Here is a 21065-nt window from a genome sequence, read left to right on the forward strand (position 1 = left end):
AAAATTGGGCTATTTGAATGGTTAGAACATTAGGGTAGTAAACTATATAAAGCTTACAGCACCTGGTATTCCCAGGCGGTCTCCCATCCAAGTACTAACCAGGCCCGACCCTGCTTAGCTTCCGAGATCAGACGAGTTCGGGCGTTCTCAAGGTGGTATGGCCGTAAGCGAAATCCGCTGCCAAAATTGGGCTATTTGAAGAAGAAAAAAAAAGAGACTCTTTCAGGCTTTCTGAAGAAACTCAGAGAATATTTCAGGCATTTCGAGGGGAAAAAAGACAATTTAGGATTTTTGAACCATTTCATTGACTCTTTTTTTTTTTTTTTTTTTTTTATACAATAAAGCTTACAGCACCTGGTATTCCCAGGCGGTCTCCCATCCAAGTACTAACCTGGCCCGACCCTGCTTAGCTTCCGAGATCAGACGAGTTCGGGCGTTCTCAAGGTGGTATGGCCGTAAGCGAAATCTGCTGCCAAAATTGGGCTATTTGAATGGTTAGAACATTAGGGTAGTAAACTATATAAAGCTTACAGCACCTGGTATTCCCAGGCGGTCTCCCATCCAAGTACTAACCAGGCCCGACCCTGCTTAGCTTCCGAGATCAGACGAGTTCGGGCGTTCTCAAGGTGGTATGGCCGTAAGCGAAATCTGTTGCCAAAATTGGGCTATTTGAATGGTTAGAACATTAGGGTAGTAAACTATATAAAGCTTACAGCACCTGGTATTCCCAGGCGGTCTCCCATTCAAGTACTAACCAGGCCCGACCCTGCTTAGCTTCCGAGATCAGACGAGTTCGGGCGTTCTCAAGGTGGTATGGCCGTAAGCGAAATCTGCTGCCAAAATTGGGCTATTTGAATGGTTAGAACATTAGGGTAGTAAACTATATAAAGCTTACAGCACCTGGTATTCCCAGGCGGTCTCCCATCCAAGTACTAACCAGGCCCGACCCTGCTTAGCTTCCGAGATCAGACGAGTTCGGGCGTTCTCAAGGTGGTATGGCCGTAAGCGAAATCTGCTGCCAAAATTGGGCTATTTGAATGGTTAGAACATTAGGGTAGTAAACTATATAAAGCTTACAGCACCTGGTATTCCCAGGCGGTCTCCCATTCAAGTACTAACCAGGCCCGACCCTGCTTAGCTTCCGAGATCAGACGAGTTCGGGCGTTCTCAAGGTGGTATGGCCGTAAGCGAAATCCGCTGCCAAAATTGGGCTATTTGAAGAAGAAAAAAAAAGAGACTCTTTCAGGCTTTCTGAAGAAACTCAGAGAATATTTCAGGCATTTCGAGGGGAAAAAAGACAATTTAGGATTTTTGAACCATTTCATTGACTCTTTTTTTTTTTTTTTTTTTTTTAAACAATAAAGCTTACAGCACCTGGTATTCCCAGGCGGTCTCCCATCCAAGTACTAACCAGGCCCGACCCTGCTTAGCTTCCGAGATCAGACGAGTTCGGGCGTTCTCAAGGTGGTATGGCCGTAAGCGAAATCTGCTGCCAAAATTGGGCTATTTGAATGGTTAGAACATTAGGGTAGTAAACTATATAAAGCTTACAGCACCTGGTATTCCCAGGCGGTCTCCCATCCAAGTACTAACCAGGCCCGACCCTGCTTAGCTTCCGAGATCAGACGAGTTCGGGCGTTCTCAAGGTGGTATGGCCGTAAGCGAAATCTGCTGCCAAAATTGGGCTATTTGAATGGTTAGAACATTAGGGTAGTAAACTATATAAAGCTTACAGCACCTGGTATTCCCAGGCGGTCTCCCATCCAAGTACTAACCAGGCCCGACCCTGCTTAGCTTCCGAGATCAGACGAGTTCGGGCGTTCTCAAGGTGGTATGGCCGTAAGCGAAATCTGCTGCCAAAATTGGGCTATTTGAATGGTTAGAACATTAGGGTAGTAAACTATATAAAGCTTACAACACCTGGTATTCCCAGGCGGTCTCTTATCCAAGTACTAACCAGGCCCGACCCTGCTTAGCTTCCGAGATCAGACGAGTTCGGGCGTTCTCAAGGTGGTATGGCCGTAAGCGAAATCTGCTGCCAAAATTGGGCTATTTGAATGGTTAGAACATTAGGTTAGTAAACTATATAAAGCTTACAGCACCTGGTATTCCCAGGCGGTCTCCCATCCAAGTACTAACCAGGCCCGACCCTGCTTAGCTTCCGAGATCAGACGAGTTCGGGCGTTCTCAAGGTGGTATGGCCGTAAGCGAAATCCGCTGCCAAAATTGGGCTATTTGAAGAAGAAAAAAAAAGAGACTCTTTCAGGCTTTCTGAAGAAACTCAGAGAATATTTCAGGCATTTCGAGGGGAAAAAAGACAATTTAGGATTTTTGAACCATTTCATTGACTCTTTTTTTTTTTTTTTTTTTTTAAACAATAAAGCTTACAGCACCTGGTATTCCCAGGCGGTCTCCCATCCAAGTACTAACCAGGCCCGACCCTGCTTAGCTTCCGAGATCAGACGAGTTCGGGCGTTCTCAAGGTGGTATGGCCGTAAGCGAAATCTGCTGCCAAAATTGGGCTATTTGAATGGTTAGAACATTAGGGTAGTAAACTATATAAAGCTTACAGCACCTGGTATTCCCAGGCGGTCTTCCATCCAAGTACTAACCAGGCCCGACCCTGCTTAGCTTCCGAGATCAGACGAGTTCGGGCGTTCTCAAGGTGGTATGGCCGTAAGCGAAATCTGCTGCCAAAATTGGGCTATTTGAATGGTTAGAACATTAGGGTAGTAAACTATATAAAGCTTACAGCACCTGGTATTCCCAGGCGGTCTCCCATCCAAGTACTAACCAGGCCCGACCCTGCTTAGCTTCCGAGATCAGACGAGTTCGGGCGTTCTCAAGGTGGTATGGCCGTAAGCGAAATCTGCTGCCAAAATTGGGCTATTTGAATGGTTAGAACATTAGGGTAGTAAACTATATAAAGCTTACAACACCTGGTATTCCCAGGCGGTCTCTTATCCAAGTACTAACCAGGCCCGACCCTGCTTAGCTTCCGAGATCAGACGAGTTCGGGCGTTCTCAAGGTGGTATGGCCGTAAGCGAAATCTGCTGCCAAAATTGGGCTATTTGAATGGTTAGAACATTAGGTTAGTAAACTATATAAAGCTTACAGCACCTGGTATTCCCAGGCGGTCTCCCATCCAAGTACTAACCAGGCCCGACCCTGCTTAGCTTCCGAGATCAGACGAGTTCGGGCGTTCTCAAGGTGGTATGGCCGTAAGCGAAATCCGCTGCCAAAATTGGGCTATTTGAAGAAGAAAAAAAAAGAGACTCTTTCAGGCTTTCTGAAGAAACTCAGAGAATATTTCAGGCATTTCGAGGGGAAAAAAGACAATTTAGGATTTTTGAACCATTTCATTGACTCTTTTTTTTTTTTTTTTTTTTTTAAACAATAAAGCTTACAGCACCTGGTATTCCCAGGCGGTCTCCCATCCAAGTACTAACCAGGCCCGACCCTGCTTAGCTTCCGAGATCAGACGAGTTCGGGCGTTCTCAAGGTGGTATGGCCGTAAGCGAAATCTGCTGCCAAAATTGGGCTATTTGAATGGTTAGAACATTAGGGTAGTAAACTATATAAAGCTTACAGCACCTGGTATTCCCAGGCGGTCTTCCATCCAAGTACTAACCAGGCCCGACCCTGCTTAGCTTCCGAGATCAGACGAGTTCGGGCGTTCTCAAGGTGGTATGGCCGTAAGCGAAATCTGCTGCCAAAATTGGGCTATTTGAATGGTTAGAACATTAGGGTAGTAAACTATATAAAGCTTACAGCACCTGGTATTCCCAGGCGGTCTCCCATCCAAGTACTAACCAGGCCCGACCCTGCTTAGCTTCCGAGATCAGACGAGTTCGGGCGTTCTCAAGGTGGTATGGCCGTAAGCGAAATCTGCTGCCAAAATTGGGCTATTTGAATGGTTAGAACATTAGGGTAGTAAACTATATAAAGCTTACAGCACCTGGTATTCCCAGGCGGTCTCCCATCCAAGTACTAACCAGGCCCGACCCTGCTTAGCTTCCGAGATCAGACGAGTTCGGGCGTTCTCAAGGTGGTATGGCCGTAAGCGAAATCTGCTGCCAAAATTGGGCTATTTGAATGGTTAGAACATTAGGGTAGTAAACTATATAAAGCTTACAGCACCTGGTATTCCCAGGCGGTCTCCCATCCAAGTACTAACCAGGCCCGACCCTGCTTAGCTTCCGAGATCAGACGAGTTCGGGCGTTCTCAAGGTGGTATGGCCGTAAGCGAAATCTGCTGCCAAAATTGGGCTATTTGAATGGTTAGAACATTAGGGTAGTAAACTATATAAAGCTTACAGCACCTGGTATTCCCAGGCGGTCTCCCATCCAAGTACTAACCAGGCCCGACCCTGCTTAGCTTCCGAGATCAGACGAGTTCGGGCGTTCTCAAGGTGGTATGGCCGTAAGCGAAATCTGCTGCCAAAATTGGGCTATTTGAATGGTTAGAACATTAGGGTAGTAAACTATATAAAGCTTACAGCACCTGGTATTCCCAGGCGGTCTCCCATCCAAGTACTAACCAGGCCCGACCCTGCTTAGCTTCCGAGATCAGACGAGTTCGGGCGTTCTCAAGGTGGTATGGCCGTAAGCGAAATCTGCTGCCAAAATTGGGCTATTTGAATGGTTAGAACATTAGGGTAGTAAACTATATAAAGCTTACAGCACCTGGTATTCCCAGGCGGTCTCCCATTCAAGTACTAACCAGGCCCGACCCTGCTTAGCTTCCGAGATCAGACGAGTTCGGGCGTTCTCAAGGTGGTATGGCCGTAAGCGAAATCCGCTGCCAAAATTGGGCTATTTGAAGAAGAAAAAAAAAGAGACTCTTTCAGGCTTTCTGAAGAAACTCAGAGAATATTTCAGGCATTTCGAGGGGAAAAAAGACAATTTAGGATTTTTGAACCATTTCATTGACTCTTTTTTTTTTTTTTTTTTTTAAACAATAAAGCTTACAGCACCTGGTATTCCCAGGCGGTCTCCCATCCAAGTACTAACCAGGCCCGACCCTGCTTAGCTTCCGAGATCAGACGAGTTCGGGCGTTCTCAAGGTGGTATGGCCGTAAGCGAAATCTGCTGCCAAAATTGGGCTATTTGAATGGTTAGAACATTAGGGTAGTAAACTATATAAAGCTTACAGCACCTGGTATTCCCAGGCGGTCTTCCATCCAAGTACTAACCAGGCCCGACCCTGCTTAGCTTCCGAGATCAGACGAGTTCGGGCGTTCTCAAGGTGGTATGGCCGTAAGCGAAATCTGCTGCCAAAATTGGGCTATTTGAATGGTTAGAACATTAGGGTAGTAAACTATATAAAGCTTACAGCACCTGGTATTCCCAGGCGGTCTCCCATCCAAGTACTAACCAGGCCCGACCCTGCTTAGCTTCCGAGATCAGACGAGTTCGGGCGTTCTCAAGGTGGTATGGCCGTAAGCGAAATCTGCTGCCAAAATTGGGCTATTTGAATGGTTAGAACATTAGGGTAGTAAACTATATAAAGCTTACAGCACCTGGTATTCCCAGGCGGTCTCCCATTCAAGTACTAACCAGGCCCGACCCTGCTTAGCTTCCGAGATCAGACGAGTTCGGGCGTTCTCAAGGTGGTATGGCCGTAAGCGAAATCCGCTGCCAAAATTGGGCTATTTGAAGAAGAAAAAAAAAGAGACTCTTTCAGGCTTTCTGAAGAAACTCAGAGAATATTTCAGGCATTTCGAGGGGAAAAAAGACAATTTAGGATTTTTGAACCATTTCATTGACTCTTTTTTTTTTTTTTTTTTTTATACAATAAAGCTTACAGCACCTGGTATTCCCAGGCGGTCTCCCATCCAAGTACTAACCTGGCCCGACCCTGCTTAGCTTCCGAGATCAGACGAGTTCGGGCGTTCTCAAGGTGGTATGGCCGTAAGCGAAATCTGCTGCCAAAATTGGGCTATTTGAATGGTTAGAACATTAGGGTAGTAAACTATATAAAGCTTACAGCACCTGGTATTCCCAGGCGGTCTCCCATCCAAGTACTAACCAGGCCCGACCCTGCTTAGCTTCCGAGATCAGACGAGTTCGGGCGTTCTCAAGGTGGTATGGCCGTAAGCGAAATCTGTTGCCAAAATTGGGCTATTTGAATGGTTAGAACATTAGGGTAGTAAACTATATAAAGCTTACAGCACCTGGTATTCCCAGGCGGTCTCCCATTCAAGTACTAACCAGGCCCGACCCTGCTTAGCTTCCGAGATCAGACGAGTTCGGGCGTTCTCAAGGTGGTATGGCCGTAAGCGAAATCTGCTGCCAAAATTGGGCTATTTGAATGGTTAGAACATTAGGGTAGTAAACTATATAAAGCTTACAGCACCTGGTATTCCCAGGCGGTCTCCCATCCAAGTACTAACCAGGCCCGACCCTGCTTAGCTTCCGAGATCAGACGAGTTCGGGCGTTCTCAAGGTGGTATGGCCGTAAGCGAAATCCGCTGCCAAAATTGGGCTATTTGAAGAAGAAAAAAAAAGAGACTCTTTCAGGCTTTCTGAAGAAACTCAGAGAATATTTCAGGCATTTCGAGGGGAAAAAAGACAATTTAGGATTTTTGAACCATTTCATTGACTCTTTTTTTTTTTTTTTTTTTTTTATACAATAAAGCTTACAGCACCTGGTATTCCCAGGCGGTCTCCCATCCAAGTACTAACCTGGCCCGACCCTGCTTAGCTTCCGAGATCAGACGAGTTCGGGCGTTCTCAAGGTGGTATGGCCGTAAGCGAAATCTGCTGCCAAAATTGGGCTATTTGAATGGTTAGAACATTAGGGTAGTAAACTATATAAAGCTTACAGCACCTGGTATTCCCAGGCGGTCTCCCATCCAAGTACTAACCAGGCCCGACCCTGCTTAGCTTCCGAGATCAGACGAGTTCGGGCGTTCTCAAGGTGGTATGGCCGTAAGCGAAATCTGTTGCCAAAATTGGGCTATTTGAATGGTTAGAACATTAGGGTAGTAAACTATATAAAGCTTACAGCACCTGGTATTCCCAGGCGGTCTCCCATTCAAGTACTAACCAGGCCCGACCCTGCTTAGCTTCCGAGATCAGACGAGTTCGGGCGTTCTCAAGGTGGTATGGCCGTAAGCGAAATCTGCTGCCAAAATTGGGCTATTTGAATGGTTAGAACATTAGGGTAGTAAACTATATAAAGCTTACAGCACCTGGTATTCCCAGGCGGTCTCCCATCCAAGTACTAACCAGGCCCGACCCTGCTTAGCTTCCGAGATCAGACGAGTTCGGGCGTTCTCAAGGTGGTATGGCCGTAAGCGAAATCTGCTGCCAAAATTGGGCTATTTGAATGGTTAGAACATTAGGGTAGTAAACTATATAAAGCTTACAGCACCTGGTATTCCCAGGCGGTCTCCCATTCAAGTACTAACCAGGCCCGACCCTGCTTAGCTTCCGAGATCAGACGAGTTCGGGCGTTCTCAAGGTGGTATGGCCGTAAGCGAAATCCGCTGCCAAAATTGGGCTATTTGAAGAAGAAAAAAAAAGAGACTCTTTCAGGCTTTCTGAAGAAACTCAGAGAATATTTCAGGCATTTCGAGGGGAAAAAAGACAATTTAGGATTTTTGAACCATTTCATTGACTCTTTTTTTTTTTTTTTTTTTTTAAACAATAAAGCTTACAGCACCTGGTATTCCCAGGCGGTCTCCCATCCAAGTACTAACCAGGCCCGACCCTGCTTAGCTTCCGAGATCAGACGAGTTCGGGCGTTCTCAAGGTGGTATGGCCGTAAGCGAAATCTGCTGCCAAAATTGGGCTATTTGAATGGTTAGAACATTAGGGTAGTAAACTATATAAAGCTTACAGCACCTGGTATTCCCAGGCGGTCTCCCATCCAAGTACTAACCAGGCCCGACCCTGCTTAGCTTCCGAGATCAGACGAGTTCGGGCGTTCTCAAGGTGGTATGGCCGTAAGCGAAATCTGCTGCCAAAATTGGGCTATTTGAATGGTTAGAACATTAGGGTAGTAAACTATATAAAGCTTACAGCACCTGGTATTCCCAGGCGGTCTCCCATCCAAGTACTAACCAGGCCCGACCCTGCTTAGCTTCCGAGATCAGACGAGTTCGGGCGTTCTCAAGGTGGTATGGCCGTAAGCGAAATCTGCTGCCAAAATTGGGCTATTTGAATGGTTAGAACATTAGGGTAGTAAACTATATAAAGCTTACAACACCTGGTATTCCCAGGCGGTCTCTTATCCAAGTACTAACCAGGCCCGACCCTGCTTAGCTTCCGAGATCAGACGAGTTCGGGCGTTCTCAAGGTGGTATGGCCGTAAGCGAAATCTGCTGCCAAAATTGGGCTATTTGAATGGTTAGAACATTAGGTTAGTAAACTATATAAAGCTTACAGCACCTGGTATTCCCAGGCGGTCTCCCATCCAAGTACTAACCAGGCCCGACCCTGCTTAGCTTCCGAGATCAGACGAGTTCGGGCGTTCTCAAGGTGGTATGGCCGTAAGCGAAATCCGCTGCCAAAATTGGGCTATTTGAAGAAGAAAAAAAAAGAGACTCTTTCAGGCTTTCTGAAGAAACTCAGAGAATATTTCAGGCATTTCGAGGGGAAAAAAGACAATTTAGGATTTTTGAACCATTTCATTGACTCTTTTTTTTTTTTTTTTTTTTTTAAACAATAAAGCTTACAGCACCTGGTATTCCCAGGCGGTCTCCCATCCAAGTACTAACCAGGCCCGACCCTGCTTAGCTTCCGAGATCAGACGAGTTCGGGCGTTCTCAAGGTGGTATGGCCGTAAGCGAAATCTGCTGCCAAAATTGGGCTATTTGAATGGTTAGAACATTAGGGTAGTAAACTATATAAAGCTTACAGCACCTGGTATTCCCAGGCGGTCTTCCATCCAAGTACTAACCAGGCCCGACCCTGCTTAGCTTCCGAGATCAGACGAGTTCGGGCGTTCTCAAGGTGGTATGGCCGTAAGCGAAATCTGCTGCCAAAATTGGGCTATTTGAATGGTTAGAACATTAGGGTAGTAAACTATATAAAGCTTACAGCACCTGGTATTCCCAGGCGGTCTCCCATCCAAGTACTAACCAGGCCCGACCCTGCTTAGCTTCCGAGATCAGACGAGTTCGGGCGTTCTCAAGGTGGTATGGCCGTAAGCGAAATCTGCTGCCAAAATTGGGCTATTTGAATGGTTAGAACATTAGGGTAGTAAACTATATAAAGCTTACAACACCTGGTATTCCCAGGCGGTCTCTTATCCAAGTACTAACCAGGCCCGACCCTGCTTAGCTTCCGAGATCAGACGAGTTCGGGCGTTCTCAAGGTGGTATGGCCGTAAGCGAAATCTGCTGCCAAAATTGGGCTATTTGAATGGTTAGAACATTAGGTTAGTAAACTATATAAAGCTTACAGCACCTGGTATTCCCAGGCGGTCTCCCATCCAAGTACTAACCAGGCCCGACCCTGCTTAGCTTCCGAGATCAGACGAGTTCGGGCGTTCTCAAGGTGGTATGGCCGTAAGCGAAATCCGCTGCCAAAATTGGGCTATTTGAAGAAGAAAAAAAAAGAGACTCTTTCAGGCTTTCTGAAGAAACTCAGAGAATATTTCAGGCATTTCGAGGGGAAAAAAGACAATTTAGGATTTTTGAACCATTTCATTGACTCTTTTTTTTTTTTTTTTTTTTAAACAATAAAGCTTACAGCACCTGGTATTCCCAGGCGGTCTCCCATCCAAGTACTAACCAGGCCCGACCCTGCTTAGCTTCCGAGATCAGACGAGTTCGGGCGTTCTCAAGGTGGTATGGCCGTAAGCGAAATCTGCTGCCAAAATTGGGCTATTTGAATGGTTAGAACATTAGGGTAGTAAACTATATAAAGCTTACAGCACCTGGTATTCCCAGGCGGTCTCCCATCCAAGTACTAACCAGGCCCGACCCTGCTTAGCTTCCGAGATCAGACGAGTTCGGGCGTTCTCAAGGTGGTATGGCCGTAAGCGAAATCTGCTGCCAAAATTGGGCTATTTGAATGGTTAGAACATTAGGGTAGTAAACTATATAAAGCTTACAACACCTGGTATTCCCAGGCGGTCTCTTATCCAAGTACTAACCAGGCCCGACCCTGCTTAGCTTCCGAGATCAGACGAGTTCGGGCGTTCTCAAGGTGGTATGGCCGTAAGCGAAATCTGCTGCCAAAATTGGGCTATTTGAATGGTTAGAACATTAGGTTAGTAAACTATATAAAGCTTACAGCACCTGGTATTCCCAGGCGGTCTCCCATCCAAGTACTAACCAGGCCCGACCCTGCTTAGCTTCCGAGATCAGACGAGTTCGGGCGTTCTCAAGGTGGTATGGCCGTAAGCGAAATCCGCTGCCAAAATTGGGCTATTTGAAGAAGAAGAAAAAAAGAGACTCTTTCAGGCTTTCTGAAGAAACTCAGAGAATATTTCAGGCATTTCGAGGGGAAAAAAGACAATTTAGGATTTTTGAACCATTTCATTGACTCTTTTTTTTTTTTTTTTTTTTTTAAACAATAAAGCTTACAGCACCTGGTATTCCCAGGCGGTCTCCCATCCAAGTACTAACCAGGCCCGACCCTGCTTAGCTTCCGAGATCAGACGAGTTCGGGCGTTCTCAAGGTGGTATGGCCGTAAGCGAAATCTGCTGCCAAAATTGGGCTATTTGAATGGTTAGAACATTAGGGTAGTAAACTATATAAAGCTTACAGCACCTGGTATTCCCAGGCGGTCTTCCATCCAAGTACTAACCAGGCCCGACCCTGCTTAGCTTCCGAGATCAGACGAGTTCGGGCGTTCTCAAGGTGGTATGGCCGTAAGCGAAATCTGCTGCCAAAATTGGGCTATTTGAATGGTTAGAACATTAGGGTAGTAAACTATATAAAGCTTACAGCACCTGGTATTCCCAGGCGGTCTCCCATCCAAGTACTAACCAGGCCCGACCCTGCTTAGCTTCCGAGATCAGACGAGTTCGGGCGTTCTCAAGGTGGTATGGCCGTAAGCGAAATCTGCTGCCAAAATTGGGCTATTTGAATGGTTAGAACATTAGGGTAGTAAACTATATAAAGCTTACAACACCTGGTATTCCCAGGCGGTCTCTTATCCAAGTACTAACCAGGCCCGACCCTGCTTAGCTTCCGAGATCAGACGAGTTCGGGCGTTCTCAAGGTGGTATGGCCGTAAGCGAAATCTGCTGCCAAAATTGGGCTATTTGAATGGTTAGAACATTAGGTTAGTAAACTATATAAAGCTTACAGCACCTGGTATTCCCAGGCGGTCTCCCATCCAAGTACTAACCAGGCCCGACCCTGCTTAGCTTCCGAGATCAGACGAGTTCGGGCGTTCTCAAGGTGGTATGGCCGTAAGCGAAATCCGCTGCCAAAATTGGGCTATTTGAAGAAGAAAAAAAAAGAGACTCTTTCAGGCTTTCTGAAGAAACTCAGAGAATATTTCAGGCATTTCGAGGGGAAAAAAGACAATTTAGGATTTTTGAACCATTTCATTGACTCTTTTTTTTTTTTTTTTTTTTTTAAACAATAAAGCTTACAGCACCTGGTATTCCCAGGCGGTCTCCCATCCAAGTACTAACCAGGCCCGACCCTGCTTAGCTTCCGAGGATCAGACGAGTTCGGGCGTTCTCAAGGTGGTATGGCCGTAAGCGAAATCTGCTGCCAAAATTGGGCTATTTGAATGGTTAGAACATTAGGGTAGTAAACTATATAAAGCTTACAGCACCTGGTATTCCCAGGCGGTCTTCCATCCAAGTACTAACCAGGCCCGACCCTGCTTAGCTTCCGAGATCAGACGAGTTCGGGCGTTCTCAAGGTGGTATGGCCGTAAGCGAAATCTGCTGCCAAAATTGGGCTATTTGAATGGTTAGAACATTAGGGTAGTAAACTATATAAAGCTTACAGCACCTGGTATTCCCAGGCGGTCTCCCATCCAAGTACTAACCAGGCCCGACCCTGCTTAGCTTCCGAGATCAGACGAGTTCGGGCGTTCTCAAGGTGGTATGGCCGTAAGCGAAATCTGCTGCCAAAATTGGGCTATTTGAATGGTTAGAACATTAGGGTAGTAAACTATATAAAGCTTACAGCACCTGGTATTCCCAGGCGGTCTCCCATCCAAGTACTAACCAGGCCCGACCCTGCTTAGCTTCCGAGATCAGACGAGTTCGGGCGTTCTCAAGGTGGTATGGCCGTAAGCGAAATCTGCTGCCAAAATTGGGCTATTTGAATGGTTAGAACATTAGGGTAGTAAACTATATAAAGCTTACAGCACCTGGTATTCCCAGGCGGTCTCCCATCCAAGTACTAACCAGGCCCGACCCTGCTTAGCTTCCGAGATCAGACGAGTTCGGGCGTTCTCAAGGTGGTATGGCCGTAAGCGAAATCTGCTGCCAAAATTGGGCTATTTGAATGGTTAGAACATTAGGGTAGTAAACTATATAAAGCTTACAGCACCTGGTATTCCCAGGCGGTCTCCCATCCAAGTACTAACCAGGCCCGACCCTGCTTAGCTTCCGAGATCAGACGAGTTCGGGCGTTCTCAAGGTGGTATGGCCGTAAGCGAAATCTGCTGCCAAAATTGGGCTATTTGAATGGTTAGAACATTAGGGTAGTAAACTATATAAAGCTTACAGCACCTGGTATTCCCAGGCGGTCTCCCATCCAAGTACTAACCAGGCCCGACCCTGCTTAGCTTCCGAGATCAGACGAGTTCGGGCGTTCTCAAGGTGGTATGGCCGTAAGCGAAATCTGCTGCCAAAATTGGGCTATTTGAATGGTTAGAACATTAGGGTAGTAAACTATATAAAGCTTACAGCACCTGGTATTCCCAGGCGGTCTCCCATTCAAGTACTAACCAGGCCCGACCCTGCTTAGCTTCCGAGATCAGACGAGTTCGGGCGTTCTCAAGGTGGTATGGCCGTAAGCGAAATCCGCTGCCAAAATTGGGCTATTTGAAGAAGAAAAAAAAAGAGACTCTTTCAGGCTTTCTGAAGAAACTCAGAGAATATTTCAGGCATTTCGAGGGGAAAAAAGACAATTTAGGATTTTTGAACCATTTCATTGACTCTTTTTTTTTTTTTTTTTTTTTAAACAATAAAGCTTACAGCACCTGGTATTCCCAGGCGGTCTCCCATCCAAGTACTAACCAGGCCCGACCCTGCTTAGCTTCCGAGATCAGACGAGTTCGGGCGTTCTCAAGGTGGTATGGCCGTAAGCGAAATCTGCTGCCAAAATTGGGCTATTTGAATGGTTAGAACATTAGGGTAGTAAACTATATAAAGCTTACAGCACCTGGTATTCCCAGGCGGTCTTCCATCCAAGTACTAACCAGGCCCGACCCTGCTTAGCTTCCGAGATCAGACGAGTTCGGGCGTTCTCAAGGTGGTATGGCCGTAAGCGAAATCTGCTGCCAAAATTGGGCTATTTGAATGGTTAGAACATTAGGGTAGTAAACTATATAAAGCTTACAGCACCTGGTATTCCCAGGCGGTCTCCCATCCAAGTACTAACCAGGCCCGACCCTGCTTAGCTTCCGAGATCAGACGAGTTCGGGCGTTCTCAAGGTGGTATGGCCGTAAGCGAAATCTGCTGCCAAAATTGGGCTATTTGAATGGTTAGAACATTAGGGTAGTAAACTATATAAAGCTTACAGCACCTGGTATTCCCAGGCGGTCTCCCATTCAAGTACTAACCAGGCCCGACCCTGCTTAGCTTCCGAGATCAGACGAGTTCGGGCGTTCTCAAGGTGGTATGGCCGTAAGCGAAATCCGCTGCCAAAATTGGGCTATTTGAAGAAGAAAAAAAAAGAGACTCTTTCAGGCTTTCTGAAGAAACTCAGAGAATATTTCAGGCATTTCGAGGGGAAAAAAGACAATTTAGGATTTTTGAACCATTTCATTGACTCTTTTTTTTTTTTTTTTTTTTTTATACAATAAAGCTTACAGCACCTGGTATTCCCAGGCGGTCTCCCATCCAAGTACTAACCTGGCCCGACCCTGCTTAGCTTCCGAGATCAGACGAGTTCGGGCGTTCTCAAGGTGGTATGGCCGTAAGCGAAATCTGCTGCCAAAATTGGGCTATTTGAATGGTTAGAACATTAGGGTAGTAAACTATATAAAGCTTACAGCACCTGGTATTCCCAGGCGGTCTCCCATCCAAGTACTAACCAGGCCCGACCCTGCTTAGCTTCCGAGATCAGACGAGTTCGGGCGTTCTCAAGGTGGTATGGCCGTAAGCGAAATCTGTTGCCAAAATTGGGCTATTTGAATGGTTAGAACATTAGGGTAGTAAACTATATAAAGCTTACAGCACCTGGTATTCCCAGGCGGTCTCCCATTCAAGTACTAACCAGGCCCGACCCTGCTTAGCTTCCGAGATCAGACGAGTTCGGGCGTTCTCAAGGTGGTATGGCCGTAAGCGAAATCTGCTGCCAAAATTGGGCTATTTGAATGGTTAGAACATTAGGGTAGTAAACTATATAAAGCTTACAGCACCTGGTATTCCCAGGCGGTCTCCCATCCAAGTACTAACCAGGCCCGACCCTGCTTAGCTTCCGAGATCAGACGAGTTCGGGCGTTCTCAAGGTGGTATGGCCGTAAGCGAAATCCGCTGCCAAAATTGGGCTATTTGAAGAAGAAAAAAAAAGAGACTCTTTCAGGCTTTCTGAAGAAACTCAGAGAATATTTCAGGCATTTCGAGGGGAAAAAAGACAATTTAGGATTTTTGAACCATTTCATTGACTCTTTTTTTTTTTTTTTTTTTTTTATACAATAAAGCTTACAGCACCTGGTATTCCCAGGCGGTCTCCCATCCAAGTACTAACCTGGCCCGACCCTGCTTAGCTTCCGAGATCAGACGAGTTCGGGCGTTCTCAAGGTGGTATGGCCGTAAGCGAAATCTGCTGCCAAAATTGGGCTATTTGAATGGTTAGAACATTAGGGTAGTAAACTATATAAAGCTTACAGCACCTGGTATTCCCAGGCGGTCTCCCATCCAAGTACTAACCAGGCCCGACCCTGCTTAGCTTCCGAGATCAGACGAGTTCGGGCGTTCTCAAGGTGGTATGGCCGTAAGCGAAATCTGTTGCCAAAATTGGGCTATTTGAATGGTTAGAACATTAGGGTAGTAAACTATATAAAGCTTACAGCACCTGGTATTCCCAGGCGGTCTCCCATTCAAGTACTAACCAGGCCCGACCCTGCTTAGCTTCCGAGATCAGACGAGTTCGGGCGTTCTCAAGGTGGTATGGCCGTAAGCGAAATCTGCTGCCAAAATTGGGCTATTTGAATGGTTAGAACATTAGGGTAGTAAACTATATAAAGCTTACAGCACCTGGTATTCCCAGGCGGTCTCCCATCCAAGTACTAACCAGGCCCGACCCTGCTTAGCTTCCGAGATCAGACGAGTTCGGGCGTTCTCAAGGTGGTATGGCCGTAAGCGAAATCTGCTGCCAAAATTGGGCTATTTGAATGGTTAGAACATTAGGGTAGTAAACTATATAAAGCTTACAGCACCTGGTATTCCCAGGCGGTCTCCCATTCAAGTACTAACCAGGCCCGACCCTGCTTAGCTTCCGAGATCAGACGAGTTCGGGCGTTCTCAAGGTGGTATGGCCGTAAGCGAAATCCGCTGCCAAAATTGGGCTATTTGAAGAAGAAAAAAAAAGAGACTCTTTCAGGCTTTCTGAAGAAACTCAGAGAATATTTCAGGCATTTCGAGGGGAAAAAAGACAATTTAGGATTTTTGAACCATTTCATTGACTCTTTTTTTTTTTTTTTTTTTTTAAACAATAAAGCTTACAGCACCTGGTATTCCCAGGCGGTCTCCCATCCAAGTACTAACCAGGCCCGACCCTGCTTAGCTTCCGAGATCAGACGAGTTCGGGCGTTCTCAAGGTGGTATGGCCGTAAGCGAAATCTGCTGCCAAAATTGGGCTATTTGAATGGTTAGAACATTAGGGTAGTAAACTATATAAAGCTTACAGCACCTGGTATTCCCAGGCGGTCTCCCATCCAAGTACTAACCAGGCCCGACCCTGCTTAGCTTCCGAGATCAGACGAGTTCGGGCGTTCTCAAGGTGGTATGGCCGTAAGCGAAATCTGCTGCCAAAATTGGGCTATTTGAATGGTTAGAACATTAGGGTAGTAAACTATATAAAGCTTACAGCACCTGGTATTCCCAGGCGGTCTCCCATCCAAGTACTAACCAGGCCCGACCCTGCTTAGCTTCCGAGATCAGACGAGTTCGGGCGTTCTCAAGGTGGTATGGCCGTAAGCGAAATCTGCTGCCAAAATTGGGCTATTTGAATGGTTAGAACATTAGGGTAGTAAACTATATAAAGCTTACAACACCTGGTATTCCCAGGCGGTCTCTTATCCAAGTACTAACCAGGCCCGACCCTGCTTAGCTTCCGAGATCAGACGAGTTCGGGCGTTCTCAAGGTGGTATGGCCGTAAGCGAAATCTGCTGCCAAAATTGGGCTATTTGAATGGTTAGAACATTAGGTTAGTAAACTATATAAAGCTTACAGCACCTGGTATTCCCAGGCGGTCTCCCATCCAAGTACTAACCAGGCCCGACCCTGCTTAGCTTCCGAGATCAGACGAGTTCGGGCGTTCTCAAGGTGGTATGGCCGTAAGCGAAATCCGCTGCCAAAATTGGGCTATTTGAAGAAGAAAAAAAAAGAGACTCTTTCAGGCTTTCTGAAGAAACTCAGAGAATATTTCAGGCATTTCGAGGGGAAAAAAGACAATTTAGGATTTTTGAACCATTTCATTGACTCTTTTTTTTTTTTTTTTTTTTTTAAACAATAAAGCTTACAGCACCTGGTATTCCCAGGCGGTCTCCCATCCAAGTACTAACCAGGCCCGACCCTGCTTAGCTTCCGAGATCAGACGAGTTCGGGCGTTCTCAAGGTGGTATGGCCGTAAGCGAAATCTGCTGCCAAAATTGGGCTATTTGAATGGTTAGAACATTAGGGTAGTAAACTATATAAAGCTTACAGCACCTGGTATTCCCAGGCGGTCTTCCATCCAAGTACTAACCAGGCCCGACCCTGCTTAGCTTCCGAGATCAGACGAGTTCGGGCGTTCTCAAGGTGGTATGGCCGTAAGCGAAATCTGCTGCCAAAATTGGGCTATTTGAATGGTTAGAACATTAGGGTAGTAAACTATATAAAGCTTACAGCACCTGGTATTCCCAGGCGGTCTCCCATCCAAGTACTAACCAGGCCCGACCCTGCTTAGCTTCCGAGATCAGACGAGTTCGGGCGTTCTCAAGGTGGTATGGCCGTAAGCGAAATCTGCTGCCAAAATTGGGCTATTTGAATGGTTAGAACATTAGGGTAGTAAACTATATAAAGCTTACAACACCTGGTATTCCCAGGCGGTCTCTTATCCAAGTACTAACCAGGCCCGACCCTGCTTAGCTTCCGAGATCAGACGAGTTCGGGCGTTCTCAAGGTGGTATGGCCGTAAGCGAAATCTGCTGCCAAAATTGGGCTATTTGAATGGTTAGAACATTAGGTTAGTAAACTATATAAAGCTTACAGCACCTGGTATTCCCAGGCGGTCTCCCATCCAAGTACTAACCAGGCCCGACCCTGCTTAGCTTCCGAGATCAGACGAGTTCGGGCGTTCTCAAGGTGGTATGGCCGTAAGCGAAATCCGCTGCCAAAATTGGGCTATTTGAAGAAGAAAAAAAAAGAGACTCTTTCAGGCTTTCTGAAGAAACTCAGAGAATATTTCAGGCATTTCGAGGGGAAAAAAGACAATTTAGGATTTTTGAACCATTTCATTGACTCTTTTTTTTTTTTTTTTTTTTTTTAAACAATAAAGCTTACAGCACCTGGTATTCCCAGGCGGTCTCCCATCCAAGTACTAACCAGGCCCGACCCTGCTTAGCTTCCGAGATCAGACGAGTTCGGGCGTTCTCAAGGTGGTATGGCCGTAAGCGAAATCTGCTGCCAAAATTGGGCTATTTGAATGGTTAGAACATTAGGGTAGTAAACTATATAAAGCTTACAGCACCTGGTATTCCCAGGCGGTCTTCCATCCAAGTACTAACCAGGCCCGACCCTGCTTAGCTTCCGAGATCAGACGAGTTCGGGCGTTCTCAAGGTGGTATGGCCGTAAGCGAAATCTGCTGCCAAAATTGGGCTATTTGAATGGTTAGAACATTAGGGTAGTAAACTATATAAAGCTTACAGCACCTGGTATTCCCAGGCGGTCTCCCATCCAAGTACTAACCAGGCCCGACCCTGCTTAGCTTCCGAGATCAGACGAGTTCGGGCGTTCTCAAGGTGGTATGGCCGTAAGCGAAATCTGCTGCCAAAATTGGGCTATTTGAATGGTTAGAACATTAGGGTAGTAAACTATATAAAGCTTACAGCACCTGGTATTCCCAGGCGGTCTCCCATCCAAGTACTAACCTGGCCCGACCCTGCTTAGCTTCCGAGATCAGACGAGTTCGGGCGTTCTCAAGGTGGTATGGCCGTAAGCGAAATCTGCTGCCAAAATTGGGCTATTTGAATGGTTAGAACATTAGGGTAGTAAACTATATAAAGCTTACAGCACCTGGTATTCCCAGGCGGTCTCCCATCCAAGTACTAACCAGGCCCGACCCTGCTTAGCTTCCGAGATCAGACGAGTTCGGGCGTTCTCAAGGTGGTATGGCCGTAAGCGAAATCTGTTGCCAAAATTGGGCTATTTGAATGGTTAGAACATTAGGGTAGTAAACTATATAAAGCTTACAGCACCTGGTATTCCCAGGCGGTCTCCCATTCAAGTACTAACCAGGCCCGACCCTGCTTAGCTTCCGAGATCAGACGAGTTCGGGCGTTCTCAAGGTGGTATGGCCGTAAGCGAAATCTGCTGCCAAAATTGGGCTATTTGAATGGTTAGAACATTAGGGTAGTAAACTATATAAAGCTTACAGCACCTGGTATTCCCAGGCGGTCTCCCATCCAAGTACTAACCAGGCCCGACCCTGCTTAGCTTCCGAGATCAGACGAGTTCGGGCGTTCTCAAGGTGGTATGGCCGTAAGCGAAATCCGCTGCCAAAATTGGGCTATTTGAAGAAGAAAAAAAAAGAGACTCTTTCAGGCTTTCTGAAGAAACTCAGAGAATATTTCAGGCATTTCGAGGGGAAAAAAGACAATTTAGGATTTTTGAACCATTTCATTGACTCTTTTTTTTTTTTTTTTTTTTTTATACAATAAAGCTTACAGCACCTGGTATTCCCAGGCGGTCTCCCATCCAAGTACTAACCTGGCCCGACCCTGCTTAGCTTCCGAGATCAGACGAGTTCGGGCGTTCTCAAGGTGGTATGGCCGTAAGCGAAATCTGCTGCCAAAATTGGGCTATTTGAATGGTTAGAACATTAGGGTAGTAAACTATATAAAGCTTACAGCACCTGGTATTCCCAGGCGGTCTCCCATCCAAGTACTAACCAGGCCCGACCCTGCTTAGCTTCCGAGATCAGACGAGTTCGGGCGTTCTCAAGGTGGTATGGCCGTAAGCGAAATCTGTTGCCAAAATTGGGCTATTTGAATGGTTAGAACATTAGGGTAGTAAACTATATAAAGCTTACAGCACCTGGTATTCCCAGGCGGTCTCCCATTCAAGTACTAACCAGGCCCGACCCTGCTTAGCTTCCGAGATCAGACGAGTTCGGGCGTTCTCAAGGTGGTATGGCCGTAAGCGAAATCTGCTGCCAAAATTGGGCTATTTGAATGGTTAGAACATTAGGGTAGTAAACTATATAAAGCTTACAGCACCTGGTATTCCCAGGCGGTCTCCCATCCAAGTACTAACCAGGCCCGACCCTGCTTAGCTTCCGAGATCAGACGAGTTCGGGCGTTCTCAAGGTGGTATGGCCGTAAGCGAAATCTGCTGCCAAAATTGGGCTATTTGAATGGTTAGAACATTAGGGTAGTAAACTATATAAAGCTTACAGCACCTGGTATTCCCAGGCGGTCTCCCATTCAAGTACTAACCAGGCCCGACCCTGCTTAGCTTCCGAGATCAGACGAGTTCGGGCGTTCTCAAGGTGGTATGGCCGTAAGCGAAATCCGCTGCCAAAATTGGGCTATTTGAAGAAGAAAAAAAAAGAGACTCTTTCAGGCTTTCTGAAGAAACTCAGAGAATATTTCAGGCATTTCGAGGGGAAAAAAGACAATTTAGGATTTTTGAACCATTTCATTGACTCTTTTTTTTTTTTTTTTTTTTTAAACAATAAAGCTTACAGCACCTGGTATTCCCAGGCGGTCTCCCATCCAAGTACTAACCAGGCCCGACCCTGCTTAGCTTCCGAGATCAGACGAGTTCGGGCGTTCTCAAGGTGGTATGGCCGTAAGCGAAATCTGCTGCCAAAATTGGGCTATTTGAATGGTTAGAACATTAGGGTAGTAAACTATATAAAGCTTACAGCACCTGGTATTCCCAGGCGGTCTCCCATCCAAGTACTAACCAGGCCCGACCCTGCTTAGCTTCCGAGATCAGACGAGTTCGGGCGTTCTCAAGGTGGTATGGCCGTAAGCGAAATCTGCTGCCAAAATTGGGCTATTTGAATGGTTAGAACATTAGGGTAGTAAACTATATAAAGCTTACAGCACCTGGTATTCCCAGGCGGTCTCCCATCCAAGTACTAACCAGGCCCGACCCTGCTTAGCTTCCGAGATCAGACGAGTTCGGGCGTTCTCAAGGTGGTATGGCCGTAAGCGAAATCTGCTGCCAAAATTGGGCTATTTGAATGGTTAGAACATTAGGGTAGTAAACTATATAAAGCTTACAACACCTGGTATTCCCAGGCGGTCTCTTATCCAAGTACTAACCAGGCCCGACCCTGCTTAGCTTCCGAGATCAGACGAGTTCGGGCGTTCTCAAGGTGGTATGGCCGTAAGCGAAATCTGCTGCCAAAATTGGGCTATTTGAATGGTTAGAACATTAGGTTAGTAAACTATATAAAGCTTACAGCACCTGGTATTCCCAGGCGGTCTCCCATCCAAGTACTAACCAGGCCCGACCCTGCTTAGCTTCCGAGA

At 46.4% G+C, this 21065-nt stretch overlaps 95 non-coding genes and 9 pseudogenes across 95 annotated transcripts in view; all 104 read right to left on the reverse strand.

Moving 5' to 3' along the window:
* Positions 1 to 50: 50 nt before the first annotated feature.
* LOC148990086 (5S ribosomal RNA) lies at positions 51 to 169 on the reverse strand. The gene has a single exon (XR_016156649.1). It is a non-coding gene; the product is annotated as a 5S ribosomal RNA (ribosomal RNA).
* Positions 170 to 342: 173 nt separating this feature from the next.
* LOC148990087 (5S ribosomal RNA) lies at positions 343 to 461 on the reverse strand. Its single transcript, XR_016167882.1, has one exon. It is a non-coding gene; the product is annotated as a 5S ribosomal RNA (ribosomal RNA).
* Positions 462 to 524: 63 nt separating this feature from the next.
* Positions 525 to 643, reverse strand: LOC148990088 (5S ribosomal RNA). Its single transcript, XR_016156650.1, has one exon. It is a non-coding gene; the product is annotated as a 5S ribosomal RNA (ribosomal RNA).
* Positions 644 to 706: 63 nt separating this feature from the next.
* Positions 707 to 825, reverse strand: LOC148990089 (5S ribosomal RNA). Its single transcript, XR_016160744.1, has one exon. It is a non-coding gene; the product is annotated as a 5S ribosomal RNA (ribosomal RNA).
* Positions 826 to 888: 63 nt separating this feature from the next.
* On the reverse strand, positions 889 to 1007 carry LOC148990090 (5S ribosomal RNA). Its single transcript, XR_016156651.1, has one exon. It is a non-coding gene; the product is annotated as a 5S ribosomal RNA (ribosomal RNA).
* Positions 1008 to 1070: 63 nt separating this feature from the next.
* On the reverse strand, positions 1071 to 1189 carry LOC148990091 (5S ribosomal RNA). The gene has a single exon (XR_016160745.1). It is a non-coding gene; the product is annotated as a 5S ribosomal RNA (ribosomal RNA).
* Positions 1190 to 1362: 173 nt separating this feature from the next.
* On the reverse strand, positions 1363 to 1481 carry LOC148990092 (5S ribosomal RNA). The gene has a single exon (XR_016156652.1). It is a non-coding gene; the product is annotated as a 5S ribosomal RNA (ribosomal RNA).
* A 63-nt stretch (positions 1482 to 1544) lies between these two features.
* Positions 1545 to 1663, reverse strand: LOC148990093 (5S ribosomal RNA). The gene has a single exon (XR_016156653.1). It is a non-coding gene; the product is annotated as a 5S ribosomal RNA (ribosomal RNA).
* A 63-nt stretch (positions 1664 to 1726) lies between these two features.
* On the reverse strand, positions 1727 to 1845 carry LOC148990094 (5S ribosomal RNA). The gene has a single exon (XR_016156654.1). It is a non-coding gene; the product is annotated as a 5S ribosomal RNA (ribosomal RNA).
* Positions 1846 to 1908: 63 nt separating this feature from the next.
* Positions 1909 to 2027, reverse strand: LOC148990095 (5S ribosomal RNA; annotated as a pseudogene).
* A 63-nt stretch (positions 2028 to 2090) lies between these two features.
* On the reverse strand, positions 2091 to 2209 carry LOC148990096 (5S ribosomal RNA). Its single transcript, XR_016156655.1, has one exon. It is a non-coding gene; the product is annotated as a 5S ribosomal RNA (ribosomal RNA).
* Positions 2210 to 2381: 172 nt separating this feature from the next.
* LOC148990097 (5S ribosomal RNA) lies at positions 2382 to 2500 on the reverse strand. The gene has a single exon (XR_016156656.1). It is a non-coding gene; the product is annotated as a 5S ribosomal RNA (ribosomal RNA).
* A 63-nt stretch (positions 2501 to 2563) lies between these two features.
* Positions 2564 to 2682, reverse strand: LOC148990098 (5S ribosomal RNA). The gene has a single exon (XR_016161706.1). It is a non-coding gene; the product is annotated as a 5S ribosomal RNA (ribosomal RNA).
* A 63-nt stretch (positions 2683 to 2745) lies between these two features.
* On the reverse strand, positions 2746 to 2864 carry LOC148990099 (5S ribosomal RNA). The gene has a single exon (XR_016156657.1). It is a non-coding gene; the product is annotated as a 5S ribosomal RNA (ribosomal RNA).
* Positions 2865 to 2927: 63 nt separating this feature from the next.
* Positions 2928 to 3046, reverse strand: LOC148990100 (5S ribosomal RNA; annotated as a pseudogene).
* Positions 3047 to 3109: 63 nt separating this feature from the next.
* On the reverse strand, positions 3110 to 3228 carry LOC148990101 (5S ribosomal RNA). The gene has a single exon (XR_016156658.1). It is a non-coding gene; the product is annotated as a 5S ribosomal RNA (ribosomal RNA).
* A 173-nt stretch (positions 3229 to 3401) lies between these two features.
* On the reverse strand, positions 3402 to 3520 carry LOC148990102 (5S ribosomal RNA). The gene has a single exon (XR_016156660.1). It is a non-coding gene; the product is annotated as a 5S ribosomal RNA (ribosomal RNA).
* A 63-nt stretch (positions 3521 to 3583) lies between these two features.
* Positions 3584 to 3702, reverse strand: LOC148990103 (5S ribosomal RNA). The gene has a single exon (XR_016161707.1). It is a non-coding gene; the product is annotated as a 5S ribosomal RNA (ribosomal RNA).
* Positions 3703 to 3765: 63 nt separating this feature from the next.
* Positions 3766 to 3884, reverse strand: LOC148990104 (5S ribosomal RNA). Its single transcript, XR_016156661.1, has one exon. It is a non-coding gene; the product is annotated as a 5S ribosomal RNA (ribosomal RNA).
* A 63-nt stretch (positions 3885 to 3947) lies between these two features.
* Positions 3948 to 4066, reverse strand: LOC148990105 (5S ribosomal RNA). The gene has a single exon (XR_016156662.1). It is a non-coding gene; the product is annotated as a 5S ribosomal RNA (ribosomal RNA).
* Positions 4067 to 4129: 63 nt separating this feature from the next.
* Positions 4130 to 4248, reverse strand: LOC148990106 (5S ribosomal RNA). The gene has a single exon (XR_016156663.1). It is a non-coding gene; the product is annotated as a 5S ribosomal RNA (ribosomal RNA).
* Positions 4249 to 4311: 63 nt separating this feature from the next.
* LOC148990107 (5S ribosomal RNA) lies at positions 4312 to 4430 on the reverse strand. The gene has a single exon (XR_016156664.1). It is a non-coding gene; the product is annotated as a 5S ribosomal RNA (ribosomal RNA).
* A 63-nt stretch (positions 4431 to 4493) lies between these two features.
* On the reverse strand, positions 4494 to 4612 carry LOC148990108 (5S ribosomal RNA). Its single transcript, XR_016156665.1, has one exon. It is a non-coding gene; the product is annotated as a 5S ribosomal RNA (ribosomal RNA).
* Positions 4613 to 4675: 63 nt separating this feature from the next.
* LOC148990109 (5S ribosomal RNA) lies at positions 4676 to 4794 on the reverse strand. Its single transcript, XR_016160747.1, has one exon. It is a non-coding gene; the product is annotated as a 5S ribosomal RNA (ribosomal RNA).
* A 171-nt stretch (positions 4795 to 4965) lies between these two features.
* On the reverse strand, positions 4966 to 5084 carry LOC148990110 (5S ribosomal RNA). The gene has a single exon (XR_016156666.1). It is a non-coding gene; the product is annotated as a 5S ribosomal RNA (ribosomal RNA).
* Positions 5085 to 5147: 63 nt separating this feature from the next.
* On the reverse strand, positions 5148 to 5266 carry LOC148990111 (5S ribosomal RNA). The gene has a single exon (XR_016161709.1). It is a non-coding gene; the product is annotated as a 5S ribosomal RNA (ribosomal RNA).
* A 63-nt stretch (positions 5267 to 5329) lies between these two features.
* Positions 5330 to 5448, reverse strand: LOC148990112 (5S ribosomal RNA). Its single transcript, XR_016156667.1, has one exon. It is a non-coding gene; the product is annotated as a 5S ribosomal RNA (ribosomal RNA).
* A 63-nt stretch (positions 5449 to 5511) lies between these two features.
* Positions 5512 to 5630, reverse strand: LOC148990113 (5S ribosomal RNA). Its single transcript, XR_016160748.1, has one exon. It is a non-coding gene; the product is annotated as a 5S ribosomal RNA (ribosomal RNA).
* Positions 5631 to 5801: 171 nt separating this feature from the next.
* On the reverse strand, positions 5802 to 5920 carry LOC148990114 (5S ribosomal RNA). Its single transcript, XR_016167893.1, has one exon. It is a non-coding gene; the product is annotated as a 5S ribosomal RNA (ribosomal RNA).
* Positions 5921 to 5983: 63 nt separating this feature from the next.
* Positions 5984 to 6102, reverse strand: LOC148990115 (5S ribosomal RNA). Its single transcript, XR_016156668.1, has one exon. It is a non-coding gene; the product is annotated as a 5S ribosomal RNA (ribosomal RNA).
* A 63-nt stretch (positions 6103 to 6165) lies between these two features.
* Positions 6166 to 6284, reverse strand: LOC148990116 (5S ribosomal RNA). Its single transcript, XR_016160749.1, has one exon. It is a non-coding gene; the product is annotated as a 5S ribosomal RNA (ribosomal RNA).
* A 63-nt stretch (positions 6285 to 6347) lies between these two features.
* LOC148990117 (5S ribosomal RNA) lies at positions 6348 to 6466 on the reverse strand. Its single transcript, XR_016156669.1, has one exon. It is a non-coding gene; the product is annotated as a 5S ribosomal RNA (ribosomal RNA).
* A 173-nt stretch (positions 6467 to 6639) lies between these two features.
* On the reverse strand, positions 6640 to 6758 carry LOC148990118 (5S ribosomal RNA). The gene has a single exon (XR_016167904.1). It is a non-coding gene; the product is annotated as a 5S ribosomal RNA (ribosomal RNA).
* Positions 6759 to 6821: 63 nt separating this feature from the next.
* On the reverse strand, positions 6822 to 6940 carry LOC148990119 (5S ribosomal RNA). Its single transcript, XR_016156671.1, has one exon. It is a non-coding gene; the product is annotated as a 5S ribosomal RNA (ribosomal RNA).
* Positions 6941 to 7003: 63 nt separating this feature from the next.
* Positions 7004 to 7122, reverse strand: LOC148990120 (5S ribosomal RNA). The gene has a single exon (XR_016160750.1). It is a non-coding gene; the product is annotated as a 5S ribosomal RNA (ribosomal RNA).
* A 63-nt stretch (positions 7123 to 7185) lies between these two features.
* On the reverse strand, positions 7186 to 7304 carry LOC148990121 (5S ribosomal RNA). Its single transcript, XR_016156672.1, has one exon. It is a non-coding gene; the product is annotated as a 5S ribosomal RNA (ribosomal RNA).
* A 63-nt stretch (positions 7305 to 7367) lies between these two features.
* On the reverse strand, positions 7368 to 7486 carry LOC148990122 (5S ribosomal RNA). The gene has a single exon (XR_016160751.1). It is a non-coding gene; the product is annotated as a 5S ribosomal RNA (ribosomal RNA).
* Positions 7487 to 7658: 172 nt separating this feature from the next.
* Positions 7659 to 7777, reverse strand: LOC148990123 (5S ribosomal RNA). Its single transcript, XR_016156673.1, has one exon. It is a non-coding gene; the product is annotated as a 5S ribosomal RNA (ribosomal RNA).
* A 63-nt stretch (positions 7778 to 7840) lies between these two features.
* LOC148990124 (5S ribosomal RNA) lies at positions 7841 to 7959 on the reverse strand. The gene has a single exon (XR_016156674.1). It is a non-coding gene; the product is annotated as a 5S ribosomal RNA (ribosomal RNA).
* A 63-nt stretch (positions 7960 to 8022) lies between these two features.
* Positions 8023 to 8141, reverse strand: LOC148990125 (5S ribosomal RNA). Its single transcript, XR_016156675.1, has one exon. It is a non-coding gene; the product is annotated as a 5S ribosomal RNA (ribosomal RNA).
* Positions 8142 to 8204: 63 nt separating this feature from the next.
* Positions 8205 to 8323, reverse strand: LOC148990126 (5S ribosomal RNA; annotated as a pseudogene).
* A 63-nt stretch (positions 8324 to 8386) lies between these two features.
* On the reverse strand, positions 8387 to 8505 carry LOC148990127 (5S ribosomal RNA). Its single transcript, XR_016156676.1, has one exon. It is a non-coding gene; the product is annotated as a 5S ribosomal RNA (ribosomal RNA).
* A 173-nt stretch (positions 8506 to 8678) lies between these two features.
* LOC148990128 (5S ribosomal RNA) lies at positions 8679 to 8797 on the reverse strand. The gene has a single exon (XR_016156677.1). It is a non-coding gene; the product is annotated as a 5S ribosomal RNA (ribosomal RNA).
* A 63-nt stretch (positions 8798 to 8860) lies between these two features.
* LOC148990129 (5S ribosomal RNA) lies at positions 8861 to 8979 on the reverse strand. Its single transcript, XR_016161710.1, has one exon. It is a non-coding gene; the product is annotated as a 5S ribosomal RNA (ribosomal RNA).
* Positions 8980 to 9042: 63 nt separating this feature from the next.
* Positions 9043 to 9161, reverse strand: LOC148990130 (5S ribosomal RNA). The gene has a single exon (XR_016156678.1). It is a non-coding gene; the product is annotated as a 5S ribosomal RNA (ribosomal RNA).
* A 63-nt stretch (positions 9162 to 9224) lies between these two features.
* Positions 9225 to 9343, reverse strand: LOC148990131 (5S ribosomal RNA; annotated as a pseudogene).
* A 63-nt stretch (positions 9344 to 9406) lies between these two features.
* Positions 9407 to 9525, reverse strand: LOC148990132 (5S ribosomal RNA). The gene has a single exon (XR_016156679.1). It is a non-coding gene; the product is annotated as a 5S ribosomal RNA (ribosomal RNA).
* Positions 9526 to 9696: 171 nt separating this feature from the next.
* On the reverse strand, positions 9697 to 9815 carry LOC148990133 (5S ribosomal RNA). The gene has a single exon (XR_016156680.1). It is a non-coding gene; the product is annotated as a 5S ribosomal RNA (ribosomal RNA).
* Positions 9816 to 9878: 63 nt separating this feature from the next.
* LOC148990134 (5S ribosomal RNA) lies at positions 9879 to 9997 on the reverse strand. Its single transcript, XR_016156682.1, has one exon. It is a non-coding gene; the product is annotated as a 5S ribosomal RNA (ribosomal RNA).
* Positions 9998 to 10060: 63 nt separating this feature from the next.
* Positions 10061 to 10179, reverse strand: LOC148990135 (5S ribosomal RNA; annotated as a pseudogene).
* A 63-nt stretch (positions 10180 to 10242) lies between these two features.
* LOC148990136 (5S ribosomal RNA) lies at positions 10243 to 10361 on the reverse strand. Its single transcript, XR_016156683.1, has one exon. It is a non-coding gene; the product is annotated as a 5S ribosomal RNA (ribosomal RNA).
* A 174-nt stretch (positions 10362 to 10535) lies between these two features.
* Positions 10536 to 10654, reverse strand: LOC148990137 (5S ribosomal RNA). Its single transcript, XR_016156684.1, has one exon. It is a non-coding gene; the product is annotated as a 5S ribosomal RNA (ribosomal RNA).
* A 63-nt stretch (positions 10655 to 10717) lies between these two features.
* On the reverse strand, positions 10718 to 10836 carry LOC148990138 (5S ribosomal RNA). Its single transcript, XR_016161711.1, has one exon. It is a non-coding gene; the product is annotated as a 5S ribosomal RNA (ribosomal RNA).
* A 63-nt stretch (positions 10837 to 10899) lies between these two features.
* LOC148990139 (5S ribosomal RNA) lies at positions 10900 to 11018 on the reverse strand. Its single transcript, XR_016156685.1, has one exon. It is a non-coding gene; the product is annotated as a 5S ribosomal RNA (ribosomal RNA).
* A 63-nt stretch (positions 11019 to 11081) lies between these two features.
* On the reverse strand, positions 11082 to 11200 carry LOC148990140 (5S ribosomal RNA; annotated as a pseudogene).
* Positions 11201 to 11263: 63 nt separating this feature from the next.
* On the reverse strand, positions 11264 to 11382 carry LOC148990141 (5S ribosomal RNA). The gene has a single exon (XR_016156686.1). It is a non-coding gene; the product is annotated as a 5S ribosomal RNA (ribosomal RNA).
* A 173-nt stretch (positions 11383 to 11555) lies between these two features.
* LOC148990142 (5S ribosomal RNA) lies at positions 11556 to 11675 on the reverse strand. The gene has a single exon (XR_016163623.1). It is a non-coding gene; the product is annotated as a 5S ribosomal RNA (ribosomal RNA).
* Positions 11676 to 11738: 63 nt separating this feature from the next.
* LOC148990143 (5S ribosomal RNA) lies at positions 11739 to 11857 on the reverse strand. The gene has a single exon (XR_016161712.1). It is a non-coding gene; the product is annotated as a 5S ribosomal RNA (ribosomal RNA).
* A 63-nt stretch (positions 11858 to 11920) lies between these two features.
* On the reverse strand, positions 11921 to 12039 carry LOC148990144 (5S ribosomal RNA). Its single transcript, XR_016156687.1, has one exon. It is a non-coding gene; the product is annotated as a 5S ribosomal RNA (ribosomal RNA).
* Positions 12040 to 12102: 63 nt separating this feature from the next.
* Positions 12103 to 12221, reverse strand: LOC148990145 (5S ribosomal RNA). Its single transcript, XR_016156688.1, has one exon. It is a non-coding gene; the product is annotated as a 5S ribosomal RNA (ribosomal RNA).
* A 63-nt stretch (positions 12222 to 12284) lies between these two features.
* LOC148990146 (5S ribosomal RNA) lies at positions 12285 to 12403 on the reverse strand. The gene has a single exon (XR_016156689.1). It is a non-coding gene; the product is annotated as a 5S ribosomal RNA (ribosomal RNA).
* Positions 12404 to 12466: 63 nt separating this feature from the next.
* On the reverse strand, positions 12467 to 12585 carry LOC148990147 (5S ribosomal RNA). The gene has a single exon (XR_016156690.1). It is a non-coding gene; the product is annotated as a 5S ribosomal RNA (ribosomal RNA).
* Positions 12586 to 12648: 63 nt separating this feature from the next.
* Positions 12649 to 12767, reverse strand: LOC148990148 (5S ribosomal RNA). The gene has a single exon (XR_016156691.1). It is a non-coding gene; the product is annotated as a 5S ribosomal RNA (ribosomal RNA).
* Positions 12768 to 12830: 63 nt separating this feature from the next.
* LOC148990149 (5S ribosomal RNA) lies at positions 12831 to 12949 on the reverse strand. Its single transcript, XR_016160752.1, has one exon. It is a non-coding gene; the product is annotated as a 5S ribosomal RNA (ribosomal RNA).
* A 172-nt stretch (positions 12950 to 13121) lies between these two features.
* LOC148990150 (5S ribosomal RNA) lies at positions 13122 to 13240 on the reverse strand. The gene has a single exon (XR_016156693.1). It is a non-coding gene; the product is annotated as a 5S ribosomal RNA (ribosomal RNA).
* A 63-nt stretch (positions 13241 to 13303) lies between these two features.
* LOC148990151 (5S ribosomal RNA) lies at positions 13304 to 13422 on the reverse strand. Its single transcript, XR_016161713.1, has one exon. It is a non-coding gene; the product is annotated as a 5S ribosomal RNA (ribosomal RNA).
* Positions 13423 to 13485: 63 nt separating this feature from the next.
* On the reverse strand, positions 13486 to 13604 carry LOC148990152 (5S ribosomal RNA). The gene has a single exon (XR_016156694.1). It is a non-coding gene; the product is annotated as a 5S ribosomal RNA (ribosomal RNA).
* A 63-nt stretch (positions 13605 to 13667) lies between these two features.
* On the reverse strand, positions 13668 to 13786 carry LOC148990153 (5S ribosomal RNA). Its single transcript, XR_016160753.1, has one exon. It is a non-coding gene; the product is annotated as a 5S ribosomal RNA (ribosomal RNA).
* Positions 13787 to 13959: 173 nt separating this feature from the next.
* Positions 13960 to 14078, reverse strand: LOC148990154 (5S ribosomal RNA). Its single transcript, XR_016167915.1, has one exon. It is a non-coding gene; the product is annotated as a 5S ribosomal RNA (ribosomal RNA).
* A 63-nt stretch (positions 14079 to 14141) lies between these two features.
* Positions 14142 to 14260, reverse strand: LOC148990155 (5S ribosomal RNA). The gene has a single exon (XR_016156695.1). It is a non-coding gene; the product is annotated as a 5S ribosomal RNA (ribosomal RNA).
* A 63-nt stretch (positions 14261 to 14323) lies between these two features.
* Positions 14324 to 14442, reverse strand: LOC148990156 (5S ribosomal RNA). Its single transcript, XR_016160754.1, has one exon. It is a non-coding gene; the product is annotated as a 5S ribosomal RNA (ribosomal RNA).
* Positions 14443 to 14505: 63 nt separating this feature from the next.
* LOC148990157 (5S ribosomal RNA) lies at positions 14506 to 14624 on the reverse strand. Its single transcript, XR_016156696.1, has one exon. It is a non-coding gene; the product is annotated as a 5S ribosomal RNA (ribosomal RNA).
* A 173-nt stretch (positions 14625 to 14797) lies between these two features.
* On the reverse strand, positions 14798 to 14916 carry LOC148990158 (5S ribosomal RNA). Its single transcript, XR_016167926.1, has one exon. It is a non-coding gene; the product is annotated as a 5S ribosomal RNA (ribosomal RNA).
* A 63-nt stretch (positions 14917 to 14979) lies between these two features.
* Positions 14980 to 15098, reverse strand: LOC148990159 (5S ribosomal RNA). Its single transcript, XR_016156697.1, has one exon. It is a non-coding gene; the product is annotated as a 5S ribosomal RNA (ribosomal RNA).
* A 63-nt stretch (positions 15099 to 15161) lies between these two features.
* On the reverse strand, positions 15162 to 15280 carry LOC148990160 (5S ribosomal RNA). Its single transcript, XR_016160755.1, has one exon. It is a non-coding gene; the product is annotated as a 5S ribosomal RNA (ribosomal RNA).
* Positions 15281 to 15343: 63 nt separating this feature from the next.
* LOC148990161 (5S ribosomal RNA) lies at positions 15344 to 15462 on the reverse strand. The gene has a single exon (XR_016156698.1). It is a non-coding gene; the product is annotated as a 5S ribosomal RNA (ribosomal RNA).
* A 63-nt stretch (positions 15463 to 15525) lies between these two features.
* On the reverse strand, positions 15526 to 15644 carry LOC148990162 (5S ribosomal RNA). Its single transcript, XR_016160756.1, has one exon. It is a non-coding gene; the product is annotated as a 5S ribosomal RNA (ribosomal RNA).
* A 172-nt stretch (positions 15645 to 15816) lies between these two features.
* On the reverse strand, positions 15817 to 15935 carry LOC148990163 (5S ribosomal RNA). The gene has a single exon (XR_016156699.1). It is a non-coding gene; the product is annotated as a 5S ribosomal RNA (ribosomal RNA).
* Positions 15936 to 15998: 63 nt separating this feature from the next.
* On the reverse strand, positions 15999 to 16117 carry LOC148990164 (5S ribosomal RNA). Its single transcript, XR_016156700.1, has one exon. It is a non-coding gene; the product is annotated as a 5S ribosomal RNA (ribosomal RNA).
* A 63-nt stretch (positions 16118 to 16180) lies between these two features.
* LOC148990165 (5S ribosomal RNA) lies at positions 16181 to 16299 on the reverse strand. Its single transcript, XR_016156701.1, has one exon. It is a non-coding gene; the product is annotated as a 5S ribosomal RNA (ribosomal RNA).
* Positions 16300 to 16362: 63 nt separating this feature from the next.
* On the reverse strand, positions 16363 to 16481 carry LOC148990166 (5S ribosomal RNA; annotated as a pseudogene).
* A 63-nt stretch (positions 16482 to 16544) lies between these two features.
* LOC148990167 (5S ribosomal RNA) lies at positions 16545 to 16663 on the reverse strand. Its single transcript, XR_016156702.1, has one exon. It is a non-coding gene; the product is annotated as a 5S ribosomal RNA (ribosomal RNA).
* Positions 16664 to 16836: 173 nt separating this feature from the next.
* Positions 16837 to 16955, reverse strand: LOC148990168 (5S ribosomal RNA). Its single transcript, XR_016156704.1, has one exon. It is a non-coding gene; the product is annotated as a 5S ribosomal RNA (ribosomal RNA).
* A 63-nt stretch (positions 16956 to 17018) lies between these two features.
* On the reverse strand, positions 17019 to 17137 carry LOC148990169 (5S ribosomal RNA). Its single transcript, XR_016161714.1, has one exon. It is a non-coding gene; the product is annotated as a 5S ribosomal RNA (ribosomal RNA).
* A 63-nt stretch (positions 17138 to 17200) lies between these two features.
* On the reverse strand, positions 17201 to 17319 carry LOC148990170 (5S ribosomal RNA). Its single transcript, XR_016156705.1, has one exon. It is a non-coding gene; the product is annotated as a 5S ribosomal RNA (ribosomal RNA).
* Positions 17320 to 17382: 63 nt separating this feature from the next.
* Positions 17383 to 17501, reverse strand: LOC148990171 (5S ribosomal RNA; annotated as a pseudogene).
* Positions 17502 to 17564: 63 nt separating this feature from the next.
* Positions 17565 to 17683, reverse strand: LOC148990172 (5S ribosomal RNA). The gene has a single exon (XR_016156706.1). It is a non-coding gene; the product is annotated as a 5S ribosomal RNA (ribosomal RNA).
* Positions 17684 to 17857: 174 nt separating this feature from the next.
* On the reverse strand, positions 17858 to 17976 carry LOC148990173 (5S ribosomal RNA). Its single transcript, XR_016156707.1, has one exon. It is a non-coding gene; the product is annotated as a 5S ribosomal RNA (ribosomal RNA).
* A 63-nt stretch (positions 17977 to 18039) lies between these two features.
* LOC148990174 (5S ribosomal RNA) lies at positions 18040 to 18158 on the reverse strand. Its single transcript, XR_016161715.1, has one exon. It is a non-coding gene; the product is annotated as a 5S ribosomal RNA (ribosomal RNA).
* A 63-nt stretch (positions 18159 to 18221) lies between these two features.
* LOC148990175 (5S ribosomal RNA) lies at positions 18222 to 18340 on the reverse strand. Its single transcript, XR_016156708.1, has one exon. It is a non-coding gene; the product is annotated as a 5S ribosomal RNA (ribosomal RNA).
* A 63-nt stretch (positions 18341 to 18403) lies between these two features.
* On the reverse strand, positions 18404 to 18522 carry LOC148990176 (5S ribosomal RNA). Its single transcript, XR_016167937.1, has one exon. It is a non-coding gene; the product is annotated as a 5S ribosomal RNA (ribosomal RNA).
* A 63-nt stretch (positions 18523 to 18585) lies between these two features.
* On the reverse strand, positions 18586 to 18704 carry LOC148990177 (5S ribosomal RNA). Its single transcript, XR_016156709.1, has one exon. It is a non-coding gene; the product is annotated as a 5S ribosomal RNA (ribosomal RNA).
* Positions 18705 to 18767: 63 nt separating this feature from the next.
* Positions 18768 to 18886, reverse strand: LOC148990178 (5S ribosomal RNA). Its single transcript, XR_016160758.1, has one exon. It is a non-coding gene; the product is annotated as a 5S ribosomal RNA (ribosomal RNA).
* A 63-nt stretch (positions 18887 to 18949) lies between these two features.
* Positions 18950 to 19068, reverse strand: LOC148990179 (5S ribosomal RNA). Its single transcript, XR_016156710.1, has one exon. It is a non-coding gene; the product is annotated as a 5S ribosomal RNA (ribosomal RNA).
* A 173-nt stretch (positions 19069 to 19241) lies between these two features.
* On the reverse strand, positions 19242 to 19360 carry LOC148990180 (5S ribosomal RNA). The gene has a single exon (XR_016167948.1). It is a non-coding gene; the product is annotated as a 5S ribosomal RNA (ribosomal RNA).
* A 63-nt stretch (positions 19361 to 19423) lies between these two features.
* On the reverse strand, positions 19424 to 19542 carry LOC148990181 (5S ribosomal RNA). The gene has a single exon (XR_016156711.1). It is a non-coding gene; the product is annotated as a 5S ribosomal RNA (ribosomal RNA).
* A 63-nt stretch (positions 19543 to 19605) lies between these two features.
* On the reverse strand, positions 19606 to 19724 carry LOC148990182 (5S ribosomal RNA). Its single transcript, XR_016160759.1, has one exon. It is a non-coding gene; the product is annotated as a 5S ribosomal RNA (ribosomal RNA).
* A 63-nt stretch (positions 19725 to 19787) lies between these two features.
* On the reverse strand, positions 19788 to 19906 carry LOC148990183 (5S ribosomal RNA). Its single transcript, XR_016156712.1, has one exon. It is a non-coding gene; the product is annotated as a 5S ribosomal RNA (ribosomal RNA).
* A 63-nt stretch (positions 19907 to 19969) lies between these two features.
* On the reverse strand, positions 19970 to 20088 carry LOC148990184 (5S ribosomal RNA). The gene has a single exon (XR_016160760.1). It is a non-coding gene; the product is annotated as a 5S ribosomal RNA (ribosomal RNA).
* Positions 20089 to 20260: 172 nt separating this feature from the next.
* LOC148990185 (5S ribosomal RNA) lies at positions 20261 to 20379 on the reverse strand. The gene has a single exon (XR_016156714.1). It is a non-coding gene; the product is annotated as a 5S ribosomal RNA (ribosomal RNA).
* Positions 20380 to 20442: 63 nt separating this feature from the next.
* Positions 20443 to 20561, reverse strand: LOC148990186 (5S ribosomal RNA). Its single transcript, XR_016156716.1, has one exon. It is a non-coding gene; the product is annotated as a 5S ribosomal RNA (ribosomal RNA).
* A 63-nt stretch (positions 20562 to 20624) lies between these two features.
* On the reverse strand, positions 20625 to 20743 carry LOC148990187 (5S ribosomal RNA). Its single transcript, XR_016156717.1, has one exon. It is a non-coding gene; the product is annotated as a 5S ribosomal RNA (ribosomal RNA).
* A 63-nt stretch (positions 20744 to 20806) lies between these two features.
* Positions 20807 to 20925, reverse strand: LOC148990188 (5S ribosomal RNA; annotated as a pseudogene).
* A 63-nt stretch (positions 20926 to 20988) lies between these two features.
* The window catches only part of LOC148990189 (5S ribosomal RNA), a 119-nt gene continuing 42 nt past the window's right edge, over positions 20989 to 21065 (reverse strand). The window contains exon 1 of the ribosomal RNA XR_016156718.1: positions 20989 to 21065. This exon is cut by the window's right edge and continues 42 nt beyond it. This is a non-coding gene — a ribosomal RNA (5S ribosomal RNA).

The sequence above is a fragment of the Pimephales promelas genome, chromosome 3, assembly GCF_988280905.1.
Source record: "Pimephales promelas chromosome 3, fPimPro1.hap1.1, whole genome shotgun sequence".
Classification (NCBI taxonomy): domain Eukaryota; kingdom Metazoa; phylum Chordata; class Actinopteri; order Cypriniformes; family Leuciscidae; genus Pimephales; species Pimephales promelas.